The sequence below is a fragment of the Heterodontus francisci genome, chromosome 24, assembly GCF_036365525.1.
Source record: "Heterodontus francisci isolate sHetFra1 chromosome 24, sHetFra1.hap1, whole genome shotgun sequence".
In the NCBI taxonomy this organism is placed as follows: Eukaryota; Metazoa; Chordata; class Chondrichthyes; order Heterodontiformes; family Heterodontidae; genus Heterodontus; species Heterodontus francisci.
In genome coordinates, this window is record NC_090394.1 from 46274737 (window position 1) to 46289728 (window position 14992).

Consider the following 14992-nt stretch of genomic DNA (forward strand, 5'->3'; position numbering starts at 1 on the left):
CTCGATGAGCCGTATGGTCTACTCCTGCTCCTATTTCTTATGTTCTTATGGAACACTCAAAAATGTACAAGAATGAGCAAAATCATGAGTCTTAGTATGCAGAATAAAGCTAAAGTCCTGCATTTCATTTTTCTCTTCCTCCAACTGTGAAATTCTTTAGGATATCTGGCTATAAAATGCATATAAATGTAATTTGTTACTAAATACATAACTTGATACCCTCAAATGCTGGGTTCAACTTCATTATTGAGCAGGCAGCCATACATAACTCCTTGCTGCCATCTACTGATAAAGACCCAGTATGGTAGCTGAAAAACTGTGTGGTGCCATTCACCTGAATCAAGCAACCATTTAATGTTAGTGGTAAAGCTCATCTTTCTTACACTTCATTAAAATACATGACTCAGATATAAATTTCAGCTTAAACATCTGACTTTTAAGTATCACAGTATCTGTATTAATGTGATTAATTCCTTTGGGACGATAAATGGCGGTTCCAGATATGGACAGTCAATTGAATATTCTTTTTCATTGGATTTTATTACATGTTCTTAAGCAAGTTCATTACAGAATCTGCAACATTTTCTTCTTGCAATATGTTAACATTGTTGCAAAGTTTCTCCAAAAACACTTCTTTCAAAATGTACTGATAATAGTCTTGCCGCCTCTTTGGCTCTTTGTGGAAACATCGCCGGCTCCAAAATTCTTCAGAGAAATATTCATTAACCAGGTTCATTAACCTTGACTGAACCAACTGTAGTTTGTTTCTAACATGGTTTACAATAGTTCAGCATTAGCATTGTTGCCAAGTTTGCTAATCCATGTTGTTATTGATTTCAGGATCCAAAGGCAGAGTGTAATAGCTGTGCAGACAAAGGCGACAACACAGTGAGTAGAAACATTTCAGGATTGTTTTTAGTCTCTAATACCCCCAACTCCCTGCTGCGATTACAAGTCTGACCACAATATTTATGTGTAATTAGAGGAAGTAAACCTGTTTATACAAGAAGGACTGATGGTATTTCTGCTGGCAATGCAATATTTGCATAGACTGTTTTGCCTTTAGTAAGTTGATCACTGAAACTTTATTATTTTGATTGCCCCTTTACATCTGTTTATAGCAGAACAATGGACCTTAAGTGTACTTAGAGGATCTAGCTAATGCTGCTGGAAGTTACAGGATATTGAGTTTTGTCTGTGGATATCTTAACATTGTACATTATTTAAGAACAGGAAGCAAAGTGCAGTAATTCAATTTGTGCTGCATTCATATGGTAGGTATTGGTGTGAATACAGTTGATGTTTCCTTCAGACCACCAGAGAAATATATCTATATCTCTCTGCTTTCTCTCTGTTGCGCAGGTTAGTAAAGATGTTGTTCAACGTGCTTTTGAATAAGGAATATATCGAAGATGCAGCACTGATGTGTTACCAATTTTGTGGTCTTATTCCTTTCTGGAAATTTAGTAGCTTGTATAATTCTATAATTGTGATCAAATGCAGCGTTGATGTATTCAGATTGATGTAAACATGCGGTTCAAAATTGTAGAAAACTGTTCGTATGCACTGCAATCTGCCTCAGTAACTACCTAGAAACAGGGAAAATTAAGCCTTCGGCGTATAGAATTAGTAGGAATTGTTTTCTTAATTTCTCCAATGCAGTCCGTGTGTGATCTTCAGCTGTGTGAGGAAAAAGCTACTGCTTCAGATTCCTGCTCTGTCTGATGTTTGAATATTGAAAGATCACAGCTCTATAAAAAAGCAGTGACTGTAAATGTCATATGAACTGTTGTATTCATCAAAGAAAGTACAGGGTGAGTGAAAAAATATGCAGTAATAGGGGTCAGAAAACAAGAAATAAGCTATGTCTAGCCTTTGAGTAATAGTGTTAGAGGCAAGAGTTGTGAAAAATTGTAAAATGCTGTGTTTCATCAAGCCTATTTCAAATGTTCTTCTTTATGTCTAATGAATAATGTCAGTAAGGTCTGCTGAGAATCACATACGCCATTGTGTGCAAAATTAAAAATATGGCCATTAATACCTGGTGTCCCAGGAACACTATTTTTTCTGGTATTTTGCAGGTCACAAACTTGAAGAAATATGACAATGCTGTGCTATTAACGAGACATTAGAGAGCAAGAGTGACATACTTTTACTGAAATGGCAACATCATAGTTAGAAACCTGCAATAATGAGAAACATACAGTGCTATTACTCTGCAAGTCTGATTTTAAATGCACAAAGTTACAGGTGGGATAGATTTGTAGATCGAGGATCTGTTCAGGGCAACTACAGGTCAGAGAAGGGTCAGTAGCATAAAGCAATGGCATGACCTTTCCTGATCGACCTAGTTGGAAAGTATTAAATCATAGAATCGTTGAAATTTATCGCACGGAAGGAGGCCATTCAGCTCATCGTGCCCACGCCAGCCAACAAGGAGCCATCCAGCCGCATCCCACTTTCCAGTTCTTGGTCTGTAGCCTTGTAGGCTACAGTGCTTCAAGTGCATATGCATTTACCTTTTAACTGTTGTGAGGGTTTGGGTCTCTACCACCCTTTCAGGTCGCGAATTCCAGATCCCCACCAACGTCTGGGTGAAAAAATTTCTCCTGGAATCTCCTCTAAACTTCCTACCTCTGACCCTAAATCTATGCCCCCTGGTTATGGACACCTCAACCAAGGGGAATAGGGCCTTTCTATCTACTCTATCTAGACCCCTAATAATTTTATACACTTCAATTAGGTCTCCTCTCAACCCCCTCTGTTCCAAAGAAAATAACTCTAGCCTATCCAATTTTTCCTCACAACTAAAATTTTCCAGTCTTGGCAACATCCTTGTAAATCTGTATGCTCTCTAGTGCAATCGCATCTTTCCTATAGTGCAGTGACCAGAACTGCACACAGTACTCCAGCTGTGGCCTAGCTAGTGTTTTATACAGTTCCAGCATAATCTCCCAGCTCTTATATTCTGTGCCTCGGCTAATAAAGGCAAGTATCTTGTATGCCTTCTTCACCACCTGATCTATCTGTCCAGCCACCTTCAGGGATCTGTGGACACGCACTCCAAGGTCCCTCTGTTCTTCTACACTTCTCGATATCCTACCATTTATTGTGCAATCCCATGCCTTGTTAGCCTTTCTCAAATGCATTAGCTCACACTCCATTTGCCACTGTTCAAACCACCTGACTAGTCCATTGATATCTTCCTGCAGTCAACAGGTTTCTTCATCATTGTCAACCACACGGCCAATTTTTGTATTGTCTGCAAACTTCTTACTCATACCCCCTATATTCAAGTTCAAATCATTGATATATAGAAATAGTCTTCCAGGTACAAAAATACCCATCAACCATCACCCTTTGCTTCCTGCCTCTGAGCCAATTTTGGATCCAACTTGCCACTTTGCCTTGGATCCCGTGGGCTTTTACTTTTGTGACGAGTCTGCCATGTGGGACCTTATCAAAACCCTTGCTAATGTCAATATAGACTTACATCAAATGTATTACCCTCGTCGACCCTCCTTGTTACCTTCTCAAAAAATTCAATCATCTTAGTCAGACACGACCTTCCCTTAATAAGGTCTGACTGTCTTTGATTAATCCGTGTCATTCTAAAGGAAGATTTATCCTGTCCTCAGAATTTTTTCCAATAATTTTCCCTCCTCCATGGTTAGGCTGACTGGCCTGTAATTACTCAGTTTATCCTTTTCTTCCTTTTTAAACAATGGTACAGTGTTAGCTGTCCTCCAATGCACTGGCACCACTCCTGTAGCCAGAGAGAATTGGAAAATGATGGTCAGAGCCTCTGCTATTTCTTCTCTTGATTCTCTTAACAGTCTAGGGTAAATTTCATCCGGGCCTTGATATTTATCCACTTTCAAAGATATTAAACCTCTTAATACTTTCTCTCTCACAATGTTAATTTCGTCTAATATTTCACACTCCTCCTTGCTGATTGCAAGATTTGTATCGTCCCTCTCTTTGGTGAAAATGGACGCAACATCCTCCATCTACACACACATGTTATCCTTATAGTCCCTATTAGGCCCTACTCTTTCTTTAGTTATCCTCTTTGTCTTTATGTATTTATGAAAAATCTTTTGGATTTTCCTTGATTTTACTTGCCAACATTTTTTCACGCCCTCTCTTTACTTTCCTAATTTCCTTTTTAGTTCAACCCCTACACTTTTTATACTCTTCGAGGCTTTCTGTAGTATTGAGCCCTCGGTATCTGTTCAAAGCAGCTGTTTTTTTCTTTATTTTCTCCTTTAAGCCCCTAGACATCCAGGAGTCTCTGGAGTTGTCAGCCCAATCTGTTTCTTCATGGAACATACATGCTTTCAACCCTCACAATTTCTTTGTTGAATCTGGCACTGATTTACATTCAAGTAGCTGGTTCCAGGTCACTTTAGCTAAATCACATTTCAGCTTAGTAAAATCAGCTTTTCCTCCACGGAGAACTGTTATTCCTGGTCTATCTTTGTCCTTTTCCATGACTACCCTATATCTAACTGAATTATGATCACTTCCACCAGAGTGCTTCCCAATTGACACCCCTTCCACCTGACCAGCTTCATTCCTTAAAACTAAGTCCAGAACTGCCCCCTCTCTTGTTGGGCTTGCTGTGTACTGACTAAAAGGTTCTCCTGAATGCACTTTAAGAATTCTGCTCCCTCTGTGCCTTTCACACTAGTTCTATCACAGTTAACTCAGTCAAACATTGTGATAGATTCCGAACCCAAGGACGACATTTGGGCAGCTGGTCAGGGGAGGATACAGACTGCCCACCTTAAAGTCTCAATAGGAGGCCTCATTCATTTTAATGGCCAGACCTCATTAAAAACAACCAGCAAATTGCTAGTGGAAAATGAGTGCCCAGGAAACTATAACAGTTCCCAAATTTGAAAAAGTCTGAGGGAGGTCTGTTCTCAGGGGTTGAGGACAGGGTGGGACAGGAGTGGTGGGGAAGGGATATCAGGATGGCAATGGCCACACAAAAATAAATTATTGCTTATCCATTGGGCTCCTCCTTGACTGGATTGCCAGTTCATACTGTTTGTAGTGTGCGTGGTTCACTCAGTTGAGTCCTAAAATGGCATTCAGGATCCTATGTACATCATAAAATTCCAACTTACATATTAAAAGAATCTACCATCCAACTCATGTGAGCATCCGACCACCCAGTGGCTGGACCTTGGGAACAGTAGCATAATGGTTATGTTACTGGAGAAGAAATCCGGAGAATTTGAGTCTGAGTTGAGTCCTGCAACAGCAGTGTAAGAATTTGAATTCAATTTTGAAAAAAAATCTGGTATCGGTAAAAAATAACCATGAGACTGTCGAACTGGTATAAAATCCCAACTGGCTCCCTGGTGTTCTTTAGGGATGGTAATCTGCCGTCTTCACCCCATCTGGCCCATATATGACTCTAGTCCCACACCAATGTGGTTGACACTTAATTGCCCTCCGAAGTGGGCTAGCAAACTATTCAGCTGTATCAAACCACTACCAGTGGTTCAAGAAGAAGACACACTACTCCCTTCTCAGAGTAACTAGAGATGGACAATGAATGCGGCCTTGCTAGTGATGGTCCCATCAATAGAAAGCACACGGCATCACCATCAGAGTGAATGGGGTGCTAAGTCATATTCTGCCAGTTTCTGCTCGGTGTGGACCTTAAAATCTCTCTCATAATCTTTTGGCAGTATGACCCAAAATTGCCTTCCAATATTTTGATGTTAGATTTGATGTTAGATCTATTTAGTTCTTAAGCCAAAGTGCCTCTCTTTTTAAAGAAATCTATTTTGTTTCTTGATGTAAGTCATGGTAGGACATGGCCTTTTCTGATCTCACCTTGTTCAAAAATGTTAATTTATCTTTGGGTGAGAGGCTGCTTACTTGTGCAACTCTAGTTGCTTCTCCTGGTTCACACCCCTCGGCTCCCTAGTCCTGACCCGTCGGCAGACTTAGTTTCCCTCTCTCCTACAACGAGCTAGTTGCAGCCCCCATCCCGATCGGCGTCTACAGCTCGCCAGCTACATTCAAATGAGACTCTAACCTAAAAAGTAACCTGAAAGAATTTTTATGGAAGTGATTAGCGTGCATTTTATGTTGACAGGAGGAAATTGAAGTTAGGATTTAAAATACCTCCGCCTTTACTAGTGATATAAAAATGTGTGCAGTTTTAAATATTGCTTGTTTTAAAAATCAGAACCCAACAAAGGAACTCTTTATAGCCATTAAATGCTTGGTGCATTAGGCTCTAGAGTTGATGTAAATAATGTACTGTCTGTTAATAGCTGCCTGCCAACTATCAACGGTGGCAATGTTTCTTCTGGGACGAGCAGCAATAAGTAAAATCCAGTAAAGCGCAAATGTATTTGAAATCCAAAGCCAGAAAATGAGGTTTTTTTTTCTTTTTTCATGGAGTCTCCAAGACCCAGCAGGAGAAAAATTCAGTCATCAATCCATGACAGCTGGATTTTACAATTTGTTTGCGGTTTAAGTGACAAGCATGGCTTAAAAATGTTGGTACAGAAAAGTTACTGGTATGTTATGTGGCAAAAAGTATAGGATTGAAGAATATCTGGAGGTTGGTTTATAGATTTAAGTTAAGTATATAGTATAGAGGGAGGATACTTGGCAGGAATATATGGGTAATATATTTATCATAGATTATGGTTCTTATCAGTAAATAAAATTAAACTCCCATTGTTGTCATGTTTATACATTTATTAAAAAGTTCTGTGTTATTTATTGGTTCTATATTTCTCTTGCAGCTCCTTGTACCGAAGTATAGAGTAGTGTGAACAGTGAATGCTGTGTATTATGAGAGTTGCATTATAGATACTGATCTGGATTTTCTTAGAGTCTTTTGGAGATGCGACATAAGTACAGCCTAATGCCAATTTTGAGCACAAAAGATCAACAAAATTCACTTCTGCTGGTTTTTACCCTGCAGCAGATTTTCCTTCATCTTTTGTGCCAATTCCATGAACCTTCCTCCGAGACCCTCTCTACCTGATTGATATAGCTCCACCCTCATGCAAAAGACAGGAGAATGCAATTTTGCTGCATTTGCACCAGTTTTCTGGCATCTTCATAGTTACCCCAAGAGCTCTAGGGACAGCAAGGACCTAATCATATGATACTAATGTAAGTTATTACTCTCAGCCTGCGAGGAGAGAGCAAACTTTGCAGCTTCACCTTTGGAGTAGCCTAATGATTTTTTTCTGGCAATTTCTATTTGTTTGCTTCTTACTATCTGCCAGTTTGCTGATCTGTGAGTCTCTGAACTTGAGATTTTGTTGGACTCCCAACCCTCTCAACACATTCAGAAGATCAAAGGAGCAGCCTTCCCAATGGGCATTCCCCTATTTAATAGCTTAATGATGGAGGAAGAGGAGGAGCAGCAGCAGGAAGCCAAGTGAGGGAAGCATCATGGCAGGAGATTCAGCACACTAACTGTTACTCCTCCAGACATTGTACAAGGTGGAAAGGTTGTATCAGGGTCTGTCAGACCAGCACTGCATGCGAGACAATCCTTCACAATATAAGCAATTGACCACCTGTGTTAACTTCTCCAGGCAGACTTGAAGTTGCAGTTAACAGCCCACAGGGCCTTATCAGTAGAGATGAAGGTCAGCGCGGCCTTCAATTCTTACAGCTCCAGAAATTCCCTATAATCCTATGGAGATCTGTGCAATGTCATCCAGGGAGCTGCATTTTCCTGCATTTGACAGGTAACAGATGTCCTCTTCCGGGGAACATCTGACTTTATCAAATATGGCATTTCCCGTGTGGAGCAAGAGACAGGGCTATTCACTAATGTAGGCTTGCTGGCTTGGCTGAGATGCAGGAGTAATTGATATGGCCCACATGGTGCTCAACGGTTCAAATGCGATGCAGTCACATTCATTAACAGGAAATTCTGGGCACGATACTTTGCAAAGGATGTGAAGTCCTCAGAGAGTGTGCAGAGGCGATTTATTGGAACGGTACCAGGGATGAAAGACTTCAGTTACATGAAGTGATAAGAGAAGCTGGGGTTGTTCTCCTTAGAGCAGAGAAGGTTAGTGCAGCTTGTCATTCCATCTCCTTCACTCTGTTGTACAGTCCCCATATTTTGGACATGTTTTGTAAGTTCAAATCAGCTTTTCATTTGCAGAATTGTGCTAAAATGGAGTTACTTTGGTTAGGGTAAACTACTGGCTGCTCAATGTTGAGGTGGTTAGAAGGATTAGATTTAAAAAGTCAGTGTGATCAAATGGGCTTCAAACCCCTCATCATAGCGACAGGGTATCCTAAGGGTATCAGTTTGTTATTGAAGGCCAGTGTTTGAGTCTCACTGCCAGCTGAAAATCTCCTTCAATGATGGACTTCTGGAGAGCTTTTTCATTCGAAGATCCAGTTTGAGATTTCACATTGTGTTCTCAGGGTAGAGATTCACAAGATCCAGCTGTGTGATTAAGACTGCGGAGCAAAGCTGTACTGGCAGCTCTGAAAATGAAATTCTTTAAAGATGGTTTCAGGCTGTACTAAAGATTATTCCTAAGTAACAAGGTATAATCTAAATTATTGTTCACTATAGAAATGAGCAAGTTGTAATCCCTTTGTCTCTATCCCCAATGTTCATTAAAATGCAATGAAGATTGAGTGGGCTCAGCAGGTATATTATCTTTTTTATAACTTTCATTCAGCATGTAACAGTGCATTGTTTAATATTTTAATGAATTGATGCATGGTAAGTTTATAGTATTTATGAGAATACATGCTAGCTGTCATCATGAAGTTAACCATTCACCCTTTGTCCTTCATTATTCATGGTTCAAATGATCAGTGGTCTCTTTTATTGGGCTGACTCCAAATGATAAACCTTCTTCCCATATTCAAAATTATTTCCATTCATGGCAATGAAATTTTTTACAGACTTGGTTGGTGCAAGATCAAATCTTGCTTAAGTTAAAATGTGTGGACTATAATTTAAGTCCCAGTGAAGTTGATTCAATTTCCTGCCCTCATCCTCATTCTGTAAAAGCCTGTTGATGACGACGCACAAGCCTAGAAATCGATTGGTGCCAAGAAGATGCAGCGATTGGCTTTGCCTCCGGCCTCATTTATATGAGACCAGCGAGCTGCGAATGTCAGCTGGGCGTCTGCAGGCAGCTTGCCGTTGACTCAGATTTGAATTTTGGGCTCCTGTGTGTTGGTAGCAACACTCAAGTAGGTCCAGGGAGGATGGGAATGGTGATCAGCCGGGACCAAGCATTGTCCGCCAATGGTCTTCGACATTGATTTGGAGCCAGGAGTAAAAACCAACTTCACAGTTCGGTAGTTTAATAAAACATACCTTTTTCGAGGTGGCCTCCAGCTAGGCTGCATGTAGGCCTGTTTTTTTCTGAAGTCAGCTGGCTGGCAGCACTTAGGCAGACCAATTTCAGGAAGGGAACCTGAAACAGGAGTTTGACCTGTTATTTTGATATGCAAATGACTCTTAATACCTGTTTTAAGTAGGGGCCCAGGACCTTTCCTCCTCTAGCATCACCAATATGCTGGGCAGCACACCTACGGCACAGAATATGAGCGTACATGCCGCCCGCCATATTGGATGCTTGGCATCCATTTTACCCTTGTGAAACAGACACGACATCAACCAAGGGCCAAAGCCTATAATCTCTCTGCTCTGAATTAATTGAAGTGTCTGAGGATCCCCTTTATATCATTAGCTGTCTCTAGAATGTGTTATAAATACAGAACAGTATAACATTTGTAAATCATCAATCATATTTTTCAGCAGTTAAGAAATATTCAGTGCTCCATTTCTTAAGACAGTCTTGCATTTAAGCAAAATATCTTTCTCTTGACAAACAGAAAATTATTTTAAGAAGGTTTTATTGCTGAGACAGCATGGTGCATGGCACATTGAAGCACCACACACTGTATCTTGGCATGGTACGGCAGTCACGCTGCATATGGAACATTGTAAGCTGTCTTCTGGAACTCCATCCACATAAGGGGAGATGATAGCATAATGGTAATGCCACTGAACTGGTAATCTAGAGGCCCAGGCTAATGCCCTGGGGACATGGGTTCAAATCCCACCATGGCAGCTGGTGGAATTTAAATTCAATGAATCAATAAATTCAATTAATTAATAAAAATCTGGAATTGAAAGCTAGTCTCACGACACTAATGGTGCCATGAAACTATCATTGATTGTCATAAAAACACATCTGGTTCACTAATGCCCTTTCGGGGAAAGAAATCTGCCGTGCTTACCTGGTCTGACAGATATGTAACTCCAGACCCACAGCAATGTGGTTGACTCTTAACTGCCCTATGAAATGGCCTAGCAAGCCACTCAGTTGTTAAGGGTAGTTAGAGATGGGCAACAAATGTTGGCCTCACCAGTGATGACCACATCGCAACAAAGAGTAAGAAAAAAGCTAAAGGAAAGATGCAGAATCTGATAGCACAAGTTCAGAAAGCAGTTGCTGCCACTGTGCGCTGGTGGTGGAGGGAGTGAATGCATGAAGTTGTGGATGGGGTGACAATCAAACAGGCTGCTTTGTCCTGGATGGTGTTGAGCTTCTTGAGTGTTATTGCAGCTGCACTCACCTAGGCAAGATGTGGAGAATATTCCATCACACACCTGACCTGTGCTTTGTAGATCATAGGAAGGATTTGGGGAGTGAGGAGATATGTTACTCACTATAGAATACCCAGCCTCTGACCTGTTTTTGTGGCCACAGAACTTAGGTGGCTGGTCTAGTTAAGTTTCTGGTCAATGGCAACCCCCCAGGATGTTAATGGCAGATTTGGCGATGATAATGCCTTTGAAAGTCAAGGGTAGGTGATTAAACTCACTCTTGTTGGAGATATTCATTACCTGGAACCTGTGTGGCATGGGTGTTACTTGCCACTGAACAAGCTTGAATGTTTTCCAGGTCTTGCTGTATGTGGGCAGGTAAGGCTTCATTACCTGAGGTGCTGCATTTATGGGCCCCCTAGGGACAGTAATGGAGGTGGGGAGCCCCATAAAATTGTGCAGGAAGGCACAGGTGCAGTGACTGAACCCTTAGAATTTAGTCTGGGGCAGGGAGAGCTAAGGACGGCCTCTCTGCCCCAGACCAATTGAGGCCCTTAGGTTGCTAATTAGTGGCCCCTTAAGGGCCTCTTCCTGCATCAACCTCAATTTTGTAGAAGGCGGAGAGGCATGCCACCATGGGGAGACACCGCAAGGTAATACCTTGTGGCCTCCTTGCAGGCTTAGGGGATGTCCCTCCCCTAGAGAGCGCCCCCAGTGGAGATTGCCACCGCCCTGGGAAGACCATCACCCTCACCAACCCCAATCCCCTACCACCCTGTCTCCGGGACCTGCCTGAATAACCCCCAGTGACCCCGATCCCATTCATTTGTCCTGTGGTCTCCTCCTCTCTTCGTACTGCAATGCCTCCTGCAATATCGGCAATGGCCACTGCTCCCGGTGACACTGCTGGTGCTGCAGAGCTGCCAGTCTTCCGATTGGCTGGCAGCTCTGGAAGCGGAAGCCCATCCCTTAAAGGGATGGCGTCCCCAATGGTGGGCACTTAATTGCCTGCCTGCTGTAAAATTGCACCATGGTCCAAAGGAGGGCCGAGGTGGGGTTCCACCCACCACCCACCACCCTCCCCCACACTTTCCGGCCCACCACTGGGACCCCGGTTGCTGGAATAAAATATGGCCGGAGATGTTGCAAATGGTACTGAATACACTACAATCATCAGCAAACATCCCCACATTCTGACCTTATGATGGAGAAAAGGTCGTTGATGAAGCAGCTAAAGATGATTGGGCCTAGGACATTATCCTGAGGAACTCTTGCAGCGATGTGCTGGGGCTGAAATGATTGCCCTCCAACAACTACAACCGTATTCTTTTGTACTCAGTATGACTGCAGCCCATGAAGAGTTTATCCTCTGATTTCCATTAACTTCAATTTTACTAAGGCTCCTTGATGTCACACTTGGCCAAATGCTGACTTGATTTCAAGGGCAGTCACTCTCACCTCACAAAATACTGTGATCATTCTGGATGCTAAATTAAGAAATGCCTGACACCATCAGCATGTCCAACTAGAAAGCTCTGCATTATACTGAGTAATGAAATGCTGTTCACTTAGGCTCTGACTCCTAAGAGGGCTGGGTGGGGAGGGCGGAAGGTGATTTTAACTCCAACTTCCTGCTGGGAACTGATGGATGGCAGTTAAAGTTGCTCAGGTTATTTACTTGCATGGAACCACTGGGAGCTGACTATTTCCACTTTTCAGCAGCTCTACGAGGACAGCCATACAAAGTTGGTGGGTCTTTTTTTACATGTCACAATGTTGTCATCAGGAACTGACTGCAGTTTTAATTGGATGGCCTGAGTGGGAAGAAGCAGTAGCTTTCCACCCGAGGGAAGACAGTGGAGAGGGGGATCGGAGCCAGAAAGGCCCAAACAGCTAGGTTTTTCTTATTTTCTTTGCAGGGCTAGGAAGCACAGGAGTGCTTCTCTAATCCTCACAAGGCTTTGCCAGCTGTAGACTTGTTCCTACTTTCTGATGAGGAGATCCCCCAGAAGATGGCCTGGTAGTCGGTTTTGCCAGCTACCGATTCTGTTGTTGGTTACATGACTTTCAGGTGCTTCCCACGTCCCATCTGGAACGTGTGAGATATCGGTGGGTGGATTTAAATGAGGCCCAGAGGCCAAAATAGTCCAGGCTCCATTTCTGAAGAAATTGGTGTGTTTCTTACATGCAGATGCCCATTCAGAGTTAAAATTGGGGCTTCTGTGATTTTGCAAATGATACTTAAATGTAAATTCAGCTGTTTGCAAAATAATTACATAAAGCTGCATTTTAGCCTGTCTCCCGATTCCTCAACCACAGCCTAATCTGCAGGTAGAGACATGGTAATCTCAATCAGCTAAGAAGTATGAAACTTTTACTGATAGCCAACCTTTTTTTTACTTCAAATGTTGGATTTAAACTAATAGAAAAATGGCAGTAAAATAAAGGGGAAGAGTGGGAGAACTGAAGCAACTTGTGTAGTTGAATTTTAGAGAATCAATGTTCTAGAGATAGCCTAATACACAGTACGGCTATTGCCAAGCTTTGCTTTTTATTTGTGGCATTACTGTGATGCTCAAAAGAAAGCGAGGATAATCAGGAACCCTGCTGGTAATGGAAAAAGCAAGACATTATCATCTCCACTTTGAACAAAAAGCACTTACCATATCTCTTTATAATTGGGAGTTCAGTTCTATATGATACATGAAACCTCATACTGTGCCGTCTGGCATTATGTGAAAGCTGTAATAGCAGCGGTTTGAATAATTCAAAAACCAATAATATTGCTTCACAGTGGTTCTGCTGTCAGATTTGCTGCATTGATGTATTATAATAGATCTGGCTTTTCCGACAGGGGTGGTGTGCAGTATCCCTGGGTCTCTTTGTAAACCGTTAATCATTAAATCCATCCAGTGGCATTTGCATTCACTGATTCTGACAGGTAAATTAGAGACTATGATCTAACTCCTAATTCTAGTTTTGGCGGTTAAGAAAATGGTTATTATGAATGTGACTAATAGACATCTTGTTGTGATGTCAGCTTCTTTTAGAATGATAACTTTTATAAATCCAACCCTGGAACCAATTCTGTAATGAGCAGGGTAATTACATTTGCTCTTTTTGTACTTTGCCATTTGCTTCATATTAACCTTTTTTGTTTCCCCATAAATTTAAGAAATTACATTTTTCTCCACACCTTTCCCAAATAAATATATGGCATTAAGATTATGATACAGGAGGAATGGTTTTGTATACAGCTTAACCATCTTGTCTAATTGTTGTAGAAGACTAGCTCAGTGCCTGACTTAAACTTAGCACATTTTTGTTTTAGTTACAACAGTCAAATTTTAGAATGCAAGATGATTATGCCGTGTTATTGTAAAGCTACCAAAATAGTTGTGATAAGCCAAGGAGATCGTTCCATGAATTTTATTCTGATAGCCTATGCTAATCAGAATTTATGATGAATTTAATTGTAATTTAAATATTTAACCCTATAAAATGTTGGGGTGATTTTCTATGCACTAATGGATAAACAGCAGATAGTACAATTGTTTTGTCTACCCACTCACACCAATGAGAGCTGAACCAGTTTGGTGGTTACACAGAGACCAATAGTAGGGCCAAGTATTTTTGTGAAGCCAGGAGGAGCTCCAGAAATTTTTTGAACTGGCCTGCAGCAGTTTCTTTCAGCCCACTCCATGCCAGGACCAATGGTGGGTTATGCACAGTGCAAACTAGACATGTCGGGTCCTACAATGTGCATTGAACCCTGATTTAAGTGCTGAAATCTGCCTGTTTCATGTGAGAGCTCTGGCCACCCATTTCGAGACTCGTTCAAAAATCGAGGCATGTGAGTCTTGGGCAGGGAATGGGTGGAACTTGTTTTTTTTAGGATTTTCGTCTGCCTATAGCCCTGTTTTGCAACATAGTAGGTGGGGAGGGACAGCAGATTGCGATATATATGGACATTGCTCCCGTTAATTCATTCATGTCCATTGTACACGATGAGAAAGCAAAATCTGAGTTATTGGAGGTTCCACCTTGACAGACCAGATAGAAATTACCGAACTGAAAAGGACACAATCTTGCATTTGACATCAAACACAAGCTCCAGAATTCAAAGTGAAAGAATCATCCGTCAGCTGAAAACGTGGGTTCTTAAACTACCGTGAATCTTAGTCATAAAATGTAGGAACAAAAAAAGCTAATTCAGTTGATTGGGCTTGTTATTTTCATGTGTGAGTCAGTTACTCCTTGTAATATGTTAAGTCTGTGGTTTACTTACTTTATTATTAAGACTCACTATTTTCTTGGTTGAGTACAAAGAATGCCTCCACATTCACTCCAGTAATTCCCTCACACAGGTTAGTGTTTCTTGAAGCAGTGTTTTATGCACCAATA

General features: G+C 41.4%; 1 protein-coding gene across 1 annotated transcript in view; it reads left to right on the forward strand.

The window, feature by feature from the left end:
• The first annotated feature begins 869 nt into the window (after positions 1-869).
• rbfox1 (RNA binding fox-1 homolog 1) overlaps positions 870-14992 on the forward strand; it is a 1351350-nt gene continuing 1337227 nt past the window's right edge. The window contains exon 1 of the mRNA XM_068056115.1: positions 870-888. The gene's annotated coding sequence lies outside the window, so the exon portion shown is untranslated. The remainder of the gene's footprint in view (positions 889-14992) is intronic.